Here is a 14,312-nt window from a genome sequence, read left to right as displayed (position 1 = left end):
GTGGAGTTACAGACAATTTTTTCAGACATAAAGGTCTATCTTACTCTTCTCTTCTTACTCATATTAATCTTGTTTCATATTTTACCAGTTTTTACCAAAATGTTTAGAAGGAAATCAATTCAAGCAGCCAGACAATTTGCAGAGGAATTTTTGTTTGTCTTTTAATGGTATTAGTGTATTTACAGGCTGTCTTAAAAAAATTATGCTTTTGTGTCAAAGTAAGATTTAATGTTCCTATTCTGGAAAGAATGCAGCTCAAAACCATTAATCACACAGTTTTCATAAAAATATTGCATTTTCCTAAATAGTGATGTCATTAATTGTGTGAATTATTGCTGCTATTAAAAGTTAGTTAAATAATAAATGTTTATTTAAAATTAAAATAAAGATTCACTTCAAGTTTATACACTACATCATTGTAGTTAATAGAAAATTTGCTATTGACTTCACTAAGCTTTGTCTCAAGCCTCATTAAACACAATAGGTAATGCTATGGTGGTTAATAAAAATGCTTTAAATTAACAAAGATGAGTAGCCAATCTTTGTTAAACATGAACAGCTGCTTTGTACAGAACACAAATTGAGGTATAATAACAACAAAAATGATAATTAAAATGGAGTGGAGGCTCTGAGGAGAAAATGAAAGCAGAAAATATGACACTACCTTGCTCCCTTCTGAGATGCTTCCACATTAATAGAGAGTGGGCAGCCAGAAGAAATAGTTTCTGGGATAGTCCAGGCTGCAAAAATAGCCCAGTGAATATTATGACCCACATTAAAGGGAAATATTCATCCAGGCAGTGAACAGATGGGATGAAGAGAAACTATACAGAATTCTGCAATGGAAAACATACTGATATACTTATCCAAATGTCCTTAGAAGAAAAACACCATTGATTATCATGAAGAATGGAAAACAGCTGGATACAATTTTGACAACGGTAAAAAAATGTAAAGAGAGAGCATAATTTTGAGAACATTCATTTATAGGCTTCAGCACAATGGACTTAGTAAAAGTCAAAGTACAATGTACACATGGTAATGGCTGGAAATCTGGTAAAATCAAAAAGCTTATGCAGGTGTGGGTAGCAGATAAAATCTAGAAACTGTTGCATTCAAATTAAAAAGACATATCTCCTTAAATCAACAGTAATGTATTTTACTGATTTTTGCTTCTGTACCAGGCAAATGGATGTCTTCTTTTGGAGTTTTACTATATAATAGAACAGAAATTGCCAACAATTTTTACATTTAAAGTAATTTGTAGAGGATATTCAAATATGTTAAGACAAGTCAGTCTCAAAAGTGTGAGCTTGCTTCTTCTCCACCTTTCCTCAGCCATTTGTTTGTCTCTAGAGATTTCTCAGAGAAGATATCTAATTTGCTTACAGTGATGCTTTTTTTTGGTATTGCCTTTTGAGGTGTGCTTCTTCTGTGCTCGGTAGGAATTCTATATATTCCAAATCCTAATCTCAAAGCAAGCCTTATGCTTTCCCTGTTCTTTGCTCTTCTTGTTCTCTTTTATATATAAAGAGAAAAATATATAATTTCTCTAGTCCTCTTTTTTATATATATTGCCATGCGTCATAAGTGAAACTACATGTTTTTATTTGTCATTTTGTAAGTAACATTACTACCATATTTATGTAAAATGCTTCTGCATGGTTTCTGACTATGTCATCACAGTATTACAAAATATTTAAGTACTATTTTTTCTCAACACTATTTTAGCAAGCTTGCATTTGATTTCAAAGTAAACTAATTTCAATTAGCTGCTGATTAATGGATGTTAAATTTATAAGGCCTGGATTTTGTCTATGTACTGAGTGCTTCCAATTTTCATCCCAGTAGAACTAGGCTGTCTTAATGAGTTATAGTCTTATAAACATGCACTTCTTTAATAGAATTTCCTAGTTCTTTCCTAATACTTCTGTAATTTAGTAATTTTACAAGCCTTTGTTGACCATTTATACATGTATATATGTTTCTATGATATAAAATAAATCAAAAATATTATCCTTACACTGTTGATTAAAACTTGATATATCCAAGGGTGAAATTACAGGCTTCTCATGCAATTCCCTATCCTTTGTGTTTTTGGGTCTTCTAACAGAGTACATGTACATGAAATGCAGGTTTATCAAGGCTGCAAATTTCATAGCAGCCAAATTTGTAGTTCTCAAAGCTTGCAATTCAACACTACTTCCCTCATCATCCTTGTTCATTTCTGGAAGGAACACCAAGTATAACATTCTATGATTTTATAATTCTAAGTGCAGAGTCTCTTTTCTCTGTCTTCTGTCACAGGGTTGAATGAGATTTTCTAATCTACACTTTGCTATTCCTCTTATTCTTTCGCCATGTTCATAGGCATGTCCATACTTGCAATTTATAACTCTCTATTCCTGGTGTGTATTATTCAATTTCCACTCTCTTAAAAACCATAATCTAGAAAAAACCTCTTTTAAACCTGTTGTTATTTCTGTCATGACAACTTATCACAATACATCTGCTCCATGTGCCCTTATCAACACTTCCATAACTATCCTCTGGTCAAGTTTAATGCATAAAGATAAGCCTAAATTGCATAAGATATAAAATATGAAGCTGTTTTATTCTTCTATATGTAACAGCAAATACAGAATTTAAAGCATAATCAAGTGAGCAGAAAAGCAATAACAGGCTTCAAGCATCATGCAACTTGTTTAAGCTAGGATCAATAAGAGTAGGCATGATGAGGGCCTTTTGAGTCATCTGGAAGAAACCTAATTAAGGCTTTACTTTAATTAAGCAATCCCTGCCTAACAAGAGTGTACTCAATTATATGCTTATGTATTTTGCTAAGCTGCACAGTGCTGGTGTATATGTGTCTGGCAGAGTAGACAAAGATACTTTAAACCCAAAAGATTTACATCAGAAAATGTCTTTTTTCTTTGTGAATAATACTTTTCTATACTGAGAATAAAACTATTCTGATGAAACAATAATTGGAAAATAATTATTGTATTTGCTGAAACAGATTAAAACAGCCTAGCAGTGAATGACATAAAATGAGCATGAGTGGGAATATTTTGGAGCGTGTTCCTTCTCCCGTAGTCATCATCAGCTATTTCTGTGATTCCAGCACAAGAGGGTGGTAGTTCCATCCCCCATCGCCCCCAAAAAACCCAAAACAAAACCAAAAAATATGATATAAAGGACTATTGGGTCTCCAGCCTCAGGCCACAGTCTAGCTGAGTGTTGCAGCCAGTGTCAGACATGTCAGCCCACAGGGAGGGGGAGAAAATCGGCTCCAACCAACCCTAACCAGTCAAGGCTGCCCTGCCCTCCCTCCCAAGGGAGACCTGACCTGTTCTGCCCCATTCTGGAGTGGATGTGGGTATGTGATTCTTTTAAGAATTCTGCAAAAGCAGCATATTTAAAATTCTGCTGGTCATGCTTTGTCCTTTGACATTTTTTTAAACTTCCCTTTTCAATAGTCTGGAGATATCTTTGCTAAGCACTTCAACTCCAAAAATTAAAAAAAAAAAAAAAAAAAATGTGTGGGAAGATGATGAAAACTATTTCCCAATACACATTATCTGAAAAAAAAAATAGTGCATTTGTAGTAAATTTCAGTATACATAAAACAAAACCAGAACTTCAAATGTGTGAGGGAGTTTTACAATTAAAACACCAAAACATTTAACAAATCTTCTGTCTGTGAAATTTGTACTCTCTAGGTCTTCTGACTTCATGAAGCAATTTATTGATGAAGGAAGTGAACATTTTTATTCTCTGAAGTCTTATAAGATGAATTAGAGGTCTCATTACTGAAGTAAAACATCTTGAAGAATCACTAAGACCAAATAACTAGTATTGGTCCAAAGATGAATTTTGCTTCTCCTGGAGATTCTTTTGATAATTATGCAATTTCAATGGCTAGAAAAGCCAATACTGTTTCTATGTATTTGTTCTTGTTGTAAAATCCCTCTTCTAAACCAGATAATTTGAGTCCTTATGAATATGCATAAAAAGTTAATGGGCAACCATACTGATTAAGAAATTTTAGTTTTAGACTTTGATAAACTTCCTTATTTTCAGGTGGATATGATCATTTATTAGCAAATTCATTCAATGAATGCATTTTCCAACTAGGGCCATTTCTAAGGATGCAGAAAAAAATCTTTCAGATTTGTCTCTGAAAATATATGAAAAGGTCTGCTAGTGTTTATGTAGAAGACAGCTCTTACAAGACAGGTTTTTAGAAGATAATTTTTCCTTTCCTAAACTCAGAGCAGGATTTTACTGCAAAGTTAAAATACTGTGTCAGTATCTTTGTTGGAAACTTCATATAAATTTTGAAAATGTCTTGAAGAAATATTATGTTCAATTACTGTGGTACTTGGTAGTTTATAAATAGATGCTATGGGATTTTAAAGACAAAGTGATAAGACTTTAATGAAAGCTATTCATCTCTGCCAGAACTAACTCAGAATTTAATCATAGAATCACAGAATGGCTGAGGTTAGAAGGAATTTCCAACAGAGACTCCACAACATCCCTAGGCAACTTGTTCTGGTTTTCAGTCACCCTCACAGTATAAAAGAATTGTTTCCTGATGCTCAGAGGGAGCATCCTTTACTACAGTTTGTGCACACTTCTGGTCCTGTCACTGCACAGAACAGAAAATGGTATGGCTCCCTCTTCCTCTCTGCTTCTTACCCACCCCCCCACCCCCATCCTCCCCACTTAGGTATTTTAATTGCGCTATGGTTAGATCTGTTAGTAAATGTTAAGTAATATATTTTTTTTTTTGTAAAATTGAGAGATTTCTTTTTCTAATTGCTTTTATTAACCATGACTCTCAGTAGTTATAAACATACACACACTAACATGCAGCCACATATATACTTATTGTCCTCCCACTTCCTTCTTTTTTCTCTTTTTTCTCTATTAGTTGCACAAGCTTGCATATAACAGTTCGATTTTTCCAGTTCTTCCAGAGATTTTGAAGTAACCACCCTGTTAGGTGGAACATTTCTGGAAGATTTTAGGGGACCCCTTCAGCTTCTGTTGTTTTTTTATTGGCAAGTTAATTATGGTAAACTGATAGATTTGCTCCTGATAAAATATGGGCCCACCCCACTCCACTCCTTGGTGGATTGAATCAAATGAGCAGCAGATGTCCTTCAACATCAAGCATTCAGTGGAACTGAGATACCATTAAACTGACCATAGGATTCAGGGAGGGTATTGGCCTGAGACTGCAGATCAGAATGGTGTCACTCGTAGGAGTCATATCCTGTTCCAGACACTCATCAGGTGCTGGATAAAATAAGTATTTTTTGTAATATTGTGAGGATAAACAGGAGATCAGCAAAGTCAAGAGCCACCGTCACAGGATACAATAAGGGTGGCTGCATCAGACCCATTCACATCCATTGCTCAGTAGCTGCCTCTCTGGGTACAAATTCAGTAGGGTTCTCTAGATTCAGAGAGAGTTATGGCCTGTCCAGACTCCTGACCTAGGATCTCTCTGGTGTCTGACAGGCACACAGGCAACCAACCCTCACACATACACAGGGTTAGAGAGTGAGAACACACAGAGAGTTACAAGTTCTAATAAGATATAAGAAGACAGGACAGTGATGAGGAACAGGGCTCTGCCAGAGTTCACTGATTTGTTTGCATGCAGCCAGTCCCTTTATATCTTTTTCTGTCTGTTTGTCTACTCTCTTTGTTCCTTCCTGCTTCCTCTTCCTCTGCATTTCTCTTCAGGGGTTTGTACAACTCTATCAATCCTAAACTCCTTCCAGCCTGGTGTAGCCCTGGTTTAACAGTCTTAGCAGTTAAAACAGTGCAGCAATTGTGGTCATCAAAAAAACTGCTTTTGAAAACATCTATATTTCAACCTCTTCCATGAGCTGTCATTTACTACTTAAGATTTCCACAATTGCAGATGAGGCATTATACAAAAACCTAGATGAATCTTTACAAAGTATAAAAACAAGTTCAATAAAAAAAGATATGCCTAGGAAAAGTACAGACTTCATGATAATCATGTATTTAAGAAATAGTACATATACAGAAAGCTTAGTCTGAACCATAAAATGCAGAGCATGGTAAAATTGACAGTCCTTTTTCAGAGTAAGCAAATAACAGAAAATAAATGCTTTCCTGAAGTTCAATTGAAGCCTAAAGGGATACTATGTTAAGACAACCTACCTTCCATTCTTTGCAGCTCTGACTAGCTATTCCAGAGATTCTTTGCTAAGCTGTGAGTACAAAATAAAATGTGAAGAGATCCAAACTTGTCTAGAGAATTCACTTATTATTAGCATCCATTCTTACCATACAACATGTCACTGGAGACTGCTATTGTCCTTAGAGTGAAAGGATTTCAAGAAAGTTATTTTGGAGCATCTGAATAAAGGAAAATCTTCTGTCTTTTTATGAAAGCCTGTAATCTCAATTATCCATTTGCTTTTTCTTTAAAGATAGATTCAAGCACCCCAATCTCTTTCAGCAATGACACTGTCCAACTTTGTTTGCAGTGGAAGTAAATTTAATTTTTGTTATTTTTGTAGTAACTTTGCAGAAAAATATGGTTTGGAAATTGCTATGAATTAGTTAAGATCAGAAAGAACAGTTTTAACTCTACATTACAGGAAATTAATGTAAGTATAGTTGCCAATTACAAATAAATAAAAACCAGCTCCCCTAAGAAAACATCTTGACAAGTACATAGGGAAGGTTAACTATATTTAGAGTAGTAGAATAAGACCTGACTAACATAATATAAAACTACCTTGTATTGCTTGACTATCACCTTTTATTTTTATTATTTTTTTCCAAAACAATTAGCAAAACAATGTATTACATTAACTTGTGAAAGGCCCTGAGTTTCAGGGAGTAGAGTGGGCTGGAAGTAGTAATGGATATATTTTGTTAAATGCTTATCTACATCTGTCTTTGCTAATCTAGAAGCTGTTTTACATAATGATTTTAAATTACTAGAAGGGAGGCTCCTACAAGATTAAATTATTCTCATTCATAAAACATGTTTGAAAAAGACAGCTTAAAAAAATTGCTAAAAATATCAATGCATAAACCATAATCATGAGGATGAAATATGTCACTTATCATTTGAGCTTGGGACTCACAGTTTATAATTTTGAGATTTAAAAGCTAGTATTTAAATGCATTTAAATTAAAGTATCAAAAATATTATGTACCTCTAATGAATTTAATGTTGTATTCAAATAAAGTTAAAAATTTTAAAAAATTATAAAACCCAAGTATGAACAGATTTAACACCTACTTATCATGCCACATATTTAGCAGACATTTGGACTGCAAATAAACTGTATTTGGAATATCTTTTTTCTTACTGACTATAATTCTAAGAGTGTTTTCAAATATGTGACTATATGTTCTGATTTTGCAATCTGTAGTGCCCAGTAAACTACCATTTTTTTTTTTTTTTTTGTGACCTTTGTCTGCTCATCAGTAGAATAAAGTATTGTGGTATTTGGATTGGTTTAAATAAAGTCTGGCCATTAGGTTTGTGGCAACCAGCACCTGTTTCTTCTCTTTTCACAAGGGACCCACTTCAGCCAGTGAAATGGTGACTGAGTACCTCTTCTTCCAGTCATACCTGCTGTTATTTTAGTGACTCAGGCACTCACCTGGAAAACAGGGACTGCAGCTTGTATTCCTTCCAGTTACAAGCAGATGAGAATCCATATCTCCCACTCTGTGTGCTTTAAACCTACTGTTAAAAGAGGCAGGTAGAAAAGCCATTACTATAATTTGTCAATGTAGGCGTATGTTGCAGTTGTGAGCAGCTTGGGACTTCTAGAAAATATTAATTTGTTCCTTGTCAGGGGTTAAGCATGCTAGTCATTCTTATTGAAACACATCTTTCGGTGACTTTGGTATTTTCTTCCTGACTCCCAGCATCATTAACATCTTGTTGTAACTTTACTCCTAAATACTTGAACTTGGTAATTTAGACTAAATATCTGAGTTTGTATGACAAGAAAACTTTCAGGCTATCTGGAAAAGGAATTATTTATCACTGGCCTCCACAATTGGGTGCTGCTGGACTGCTGTTGCTGTTGTATCTGATAGGAGAATATAGATTCTGACAGAATCTATATTTTTTTTCATGTATTAAAGGTCAGAAAATTCTGATAGTTAAATCTTTATATATTTCTGTACAGGCAGATCAAGTGCTTCCTATCTTAACAAATGCAACTAAGCACAAATATCAACAATGTCAACAGCCAAAGTAGCTATAAAAACATCGTGATGTAATAGTTGTTTTAGCTCTGATTTTTTTTTTTTTTTTTTTTGCTACTAACAAATAGCAGTATCAATCATCAGTATAAAATTGCTGTGTAATAGTGTGTAGTTTTTATTCACTAAGGAGTTTACTTAGAGGAAAAAGAATCTTACATCTAGTTGTTGAGCTGTCTTAGGAAGGCCCAGTTGGTTGTGCTGTCATAGAATCAAGAATATATTTATTTTAAATATATATCATTCACTGTTCTGGGAGTATGCATATTTAATTTATCTGAAAATACTATATGAGTATCTAGATTCACAAGTCTAGAAGATGTGATAAATTACACGTAGTGGTTAAAAATATATTTTGAAATAATTTGTGAATATAAAAGTAAAATTTTAATTCTGGTTTAAAGCAGTAGAGAAAAAAATATGATTACTTTTTTTTTCTTTGTTTCATTATGATGACTTTTTCAGAGTTTTATAGACTGATCATTGTCCTCTCACTTGGAAAGGGAATTAGCTTATAAACATTAGACTATCAGAAGTTTTATATTTAATTGAAGACACTGTGTAAATGAATATATATGTGTGTGTTTTATAGATATTAGTAAGGCTTATAACCCACTTTTCATAATAGCTATACTTGAGAATTTTTTTAATTGACAGATTAAATAATTAACAATGAACTTCACTTGTCTTTGAAAATAATTTTGAGTTTAGGGGAAAAAATAATGGACTGAAATATATTGTACTGTCTTCTACTCTGGAAACTATACATGGAACAACACACATAAAAGCAATCTCCTGTTTGCATGTCTGGTTTTCAATTAAAATGTCAAGACAGACATTTTACCTTACCAAGACAGACATTCTTACCTTGCAGGTAAGAAAAATAATCATATTTTCAGTAACTTATTCATTATACACAGGATGGTGAAATGCAAAATCCCTCTTGTTAGACAGAAGAAAAAAGTGAATCTGTGTAGGTGGACATATCTGTGTGAACAATGAGAATGCAGTCATCTCTCTTATTTAAATAAATTTCTATGGGAAAATTTTGTATTTTCTGCCTTCAGACATGAAAGATTATATGCCTTAAAAAAGAGGAACAGTTTGTTTTCTTTGAAGTAGTGGAGGTGGGGAGGTTTTGTTGTAGGGTTCTGTTGTTTTTTTTTTTTTTTCCCCTGGTAACTTTAATACATCAAAGGTACAGACTTAATTCATTCAACTAAACATCAATGTCCAGAGATATTCAAAGTGCTCAGACATATTATGCCAGGCATCTAGCTGCCTTTACAAAATAGCTACAGGTCCCTTATATCTGCAACCTGCTTCACAATGCCTTAAACAGACAGAAGACTGAAAAATGTACTCATATTCAGGTTACTGAACAGGGACATGATTTGTCTTACAGTGGGGTGGCTATCTCCTCAGTTTGGATAGAGGTGAACACATGGACTGTGTGTGTACATTGTGACTGTTATAGGAGCTCAGGCACCTTGATCACTTATAAATGCCTATGTCTGACGGTTTGAATCAAATCTAAATCAAACCCTTAATACTAGAACAAACTGAGTATGACAAAATGAGGCAACTTGATATATCATCTTCCCTAATTCCATTGAGAGGACTTCTATGTAAGAGTGACTGTACCCTACAGAAAAAAATCAAAGGTGGAGCTGCCCAAGGGTGAACTTTTGTCATGTTCTTCAACTTTGTTGTTTTGGTTTTAGCAATGTAAGTAAGTTTTCTTCAGTTTTCAGTTTTAAACATGTAATTTCTAGGCAAACACAGTGTTAAAATACTAGAGAAGCTGGATACTAATTCAAACTATAAGGAAAATTTCCTCCTTTTTTTCTTCTAATTTGAGTGTTTTCCATGTCTTTGGAACTTACAAAGTTATTCTTGTGTCTAAAAGAACAAAAAAATCAGCTAATCTATTTCCAGGTTTTAAGAGGTAAATTTGGACTTCATTTGGCATACCTTTTGAAACAAAGATATAATGTTTGGTTATTTAAGACAGTCAGAGAAAAATAAAGTGCACTGAATTACTTCTTTGACCTCTGTTGGATATCTCTCTTGAAATCAATCAATCCCTTTGATGATGGAAAGAACTATAGCATGACTAGATCAGGCTTTATTTGTCTCAGTACAGGTATATCCCTTATTATGTCATACTTTTACCTTTTATTTTATTTTTCGACGAAGTAAACACTGGGTCATATTGATAAAAGCTTTTTTTTTTCCATGCTAATTTTTTTTTTTTTTTAATACGTGTAGCTAAAATATATGACATGCAGGTAGTAATAAATTGAAATATCTGGTTATCTGCTGGAAAGAAAATCTAATCTGAACACACAGTCAAAATGTTTTTTGAAAAATGCCTGGATTTCTAAAATGGAAAAAGTTTTATGGGAGAAGCTACCTTAATTTTTTTTTAATTATTTTTTGATCATCAGAGACAAATTATTGAATATCTCAAGCTGGAAATTAATGAGGGTAAGAGTAATAATAAAAAAGATGAATAAGTATTACTATTCAGGAAAGCAAAAGTGGGAGCACAAAATAAGACAAAAGAATTACTAGCAAAATATACTATTGCTGAGGAAAGCTATGAGGCATACTGAAATAACATAATGGATCTATAATGCTCTCTGCAATGACTTCAAAATGTTTTAAAAAGGAATCGTATAATACTGAAAATAAAGACATGACTGAATATTACTATAAAGGTATAGGCTAAGAATGTAAGGATTTTATTAGTAAGATATAACCATGAAATCAGTTCCAGCTATGCAGGGGCATTAAAAAAAAAGTTTTACAAGTGTTTTTCAGAATAAATAAAAGACAGTGAAAAGAAGATTTCAGTATATAGAAAGACAGGAGGTGTGAAAGAGAAGGACAGATTGGACTGTGCAAGAGGGCACTTGGAGCAAATGGGGGTAATCTGGGAGATTTCTGGACTGTGTCAAAGACATATTCTTGACAGTTCTCAAGTATGGCAAAAAGGATTGGTGCCTTTTTAGAGTCACTGCTTGCAACTAGTCAAGAGCTCTTTGGAGATGGGTCTCTAAGCAGAAACTTTGTCTGCAGTAAACCTACAGTTTTAGAGGCAAGAGCTTGAGGGACATGAGAAAGACAAGTAAAGTAACAAAGATCACTGACTTCAGGTTCTTCAGGGAAGCATCTGGAATAGTCTAAACAGACTTTATCTTCAGGCACAAAAAGGACCTCAGAAGTGCTTTGAGATTTTCAGGGCGTCCTTCTGGAAGCACAGGTGTGATCTATCCCCATGGCATGCCAAGAAACCAGATGTACTGGGTTTGTGTGGCAAGGGTTTGGTACTGGTGGGGCTACAGGTGTGCTTTCTGTGAGAAGCTGATAGAAGCTTCCCCCATGTCTGATGTGGATGCTGCACTGCTGAAGTAGCCTGTGACCCTATGGGAAGTCCATTCTAGAGCAGATTGACGACAGAAGTTGTGGCATTGTAGAAGGGACACATGCTGGAGCAGTCTGCTTCTGAAGGAATGCACCCCATAGAAAGTTCCCATGTTGAAGAAATAGGAGAAGAAATGCAGCCTGTGGGACGTAATCACTGTGAAGAACGTCATGGAGGACCATCTCCTGTGGGAGGGATCCCATACTGAAGCAAGGGACAGAATGTGAGGAGGAAGGAATTGCAGAAACGTGATGAAATTACTACAATTCATCTTCCCACCATGCTGCTTAGGGAGAGATATAGATATAGAAATCAGGAATTAAATTGAGCCTGGGAAGGAAGGTTGAGTTAGGTGAAAGTATTTTAAGATTTCTTTAATATTTCTTATTACTCTACTTGATTGGTAATAAACCAGATTAATTTCCCTAAGGTGAGTCTGGTTTGAGTAATTTGTGAGTGATCTCTCCCTGTCCTTCTTTTAATCCACAAGTCATCATTATACTTTACCTCACATGTCCAGCTGAGGAGATGGAGTGATAGAGCAGCTTGGAGGCCACCTGTCATTCCGCCAAGCTCAAATTACTGCACCAGCCTTTTTAAACAGCAAACTATTAGCAGATTACATCTGGAAAGAATAAGTATATGAGACAAGGAAAGATGGAAAGATATCCAAAGAGGGATACAAAAATATTTCCTTAGCATGCAGAGATGCAGTTAGGAAATCAAAAGCTTAGCTGGAGTTCAAACTCAGGCAAGAGATACTTCCTTCTTTATTTTAGTAGCAGGTAGAAGCACAAGGGAAACCTAAGGCTGCTGCTGAATGGGGCTGGCAAATTAGTTACAGGCAACACTGAGAGGGCTGGGGTACATAGTGTTGTCTTTATCTACGTCTTTAAAAGTAAGCTCCTGCATTTTTATGTCAAGAAAATGGACAGATCCAAAGCAGAGGAGGGTCAAGCTCAGGACCACCTGTACACACTGGATATGTACACATCAATGGACTTGACAGGATGCATCTGAAGACCTCTGGAATTCAACACTGTGAAGCTGTTCTCTTCTATTTTTTTAAAGATCATAGAGATTAGGGGAAGATCCCAGGTGGCTGAAATGGCAAAAATATTGCATCCATCTACAGGAAACAGAAAAACTCAGAAAATTAGAGACCAGATAGCCTCATGTCAGTACCTGGGATAATTGTGGAACTAGTCCAGATGTAAGATATTTCCACCTACATGAAAAACTGGAAGGAGATCTTGAAAGGGCTAGTTACTAAGTTAAGTAGTACTTAACCAGCCTGTTGCTTTCTCTCATATAATAGTTTTCTCAATGAAGGGAGGAGAGCAGTGGACATCCATCTACATCAAATTTTACAGGGTGATTGATATGATCTTAACATTCTGGTTGAAGCTGGTAAAATATGGACTGGAAAAATGGACTACGCGATGAATGAAAACTGAGTAAATGGTCCTAGAATTCATAAATTACTTATATTCTTACTGTCAGATGATTTGGATAGGGGTACCTCAAGGTTTATATTAGGTTTAAAGCAATTCACTCTCTTTTAAAACTATTTGAATGGTGGGATCAAATGCACCTCACCACAGATAATTTCAACCTTTAAGGAGTGGTAGATACAATGAAAAGTCAGAACATAGACATAGCTCAACAAGCTGCAAAATTTGCTGAGAAGGCTTGGATTAAACTTCAGAAAGATAAATGGGAAATTCTGAGTTGGACTAATCCCAACCAGCAGTGCAGACTGGGATGTGATTAGCTAGTTGATCTGAGCATGACTTCTTCCAGCAATGAAGAATGCATTCCATATCTTGGAATGCATGAGCAACTGTGTGGTCAACAGAATAAGGGATGTGATTATTCCATTCTGTTGAACACATGCTATGCTATGTTAAGGCTTAACACTGGGCAGCAATTAAGCACAACACAGCCACTCACTCACTTCTCCCTCCAGTGGAACTAAGGAGACAGTTGAAAGGGTAAAAGTGAGAAAACTCATGTGTTTAGATAAAAAAGTTAGCTTAACAGGTAAAGCAAAAGCCATGCATGCAAGAAAAGCAAAACAAGGAATGCATTACCCCTGCTCATGGGTAGGTAGGTATTCAGCGATATCCAGGAAAGCAAGGCTTCATCATGGGTAATGGTGACTTGGAACGATAAAATACCTTAACTTCAAATGTCCCCCTTCTTCCTTTTTTCCTCCCAGATTTATATGCTAAGTACGATGTCATATAGTGTGAAATGTCCCTTGGGGTAGTTGGGTTAGGTGTTCTGGCTGTGTACCCTCCCTCCCACCTTCTTGTGTCCTCTGTGTCCCATCCCTCCCACCTTCCCTCCCAGCCTACTCTCTGGTGAAGTGGTGTAAGAAGCAGAAAAGGCCTTGACTCTGTGTAACCACTGCTCATCAATAACCAAACCATCCCTATATCATGAACACTGTTTTAAGCACAAATCCAAAATATAACGCCATACTAACTACTATGAAGAAAATGAACTTTATCCCAGCCACAGCACAATACTACGAGTCAGCTCTTGCATCATACCCAAGAGTGCTGCAAAAGTTAGCAGTTGCTTCTGTGTGGCA

Source organism: Lonchura striata, chromosome 2 (assembly GCF_046129695.1).
Source record: "Lonchura striata isolate bLonStr1 chromosome 2, bLonStr1.mat, whole genome shotgun sequence".
Lineage (NCBI taxonomy): Eukaryota > Metazoa > Chordata > Aves > Passeriformes > Estrildidae > Lonchura > Lonchura striata.
This window is presented reverse-complemented; position numbering follows the sequence as displayed.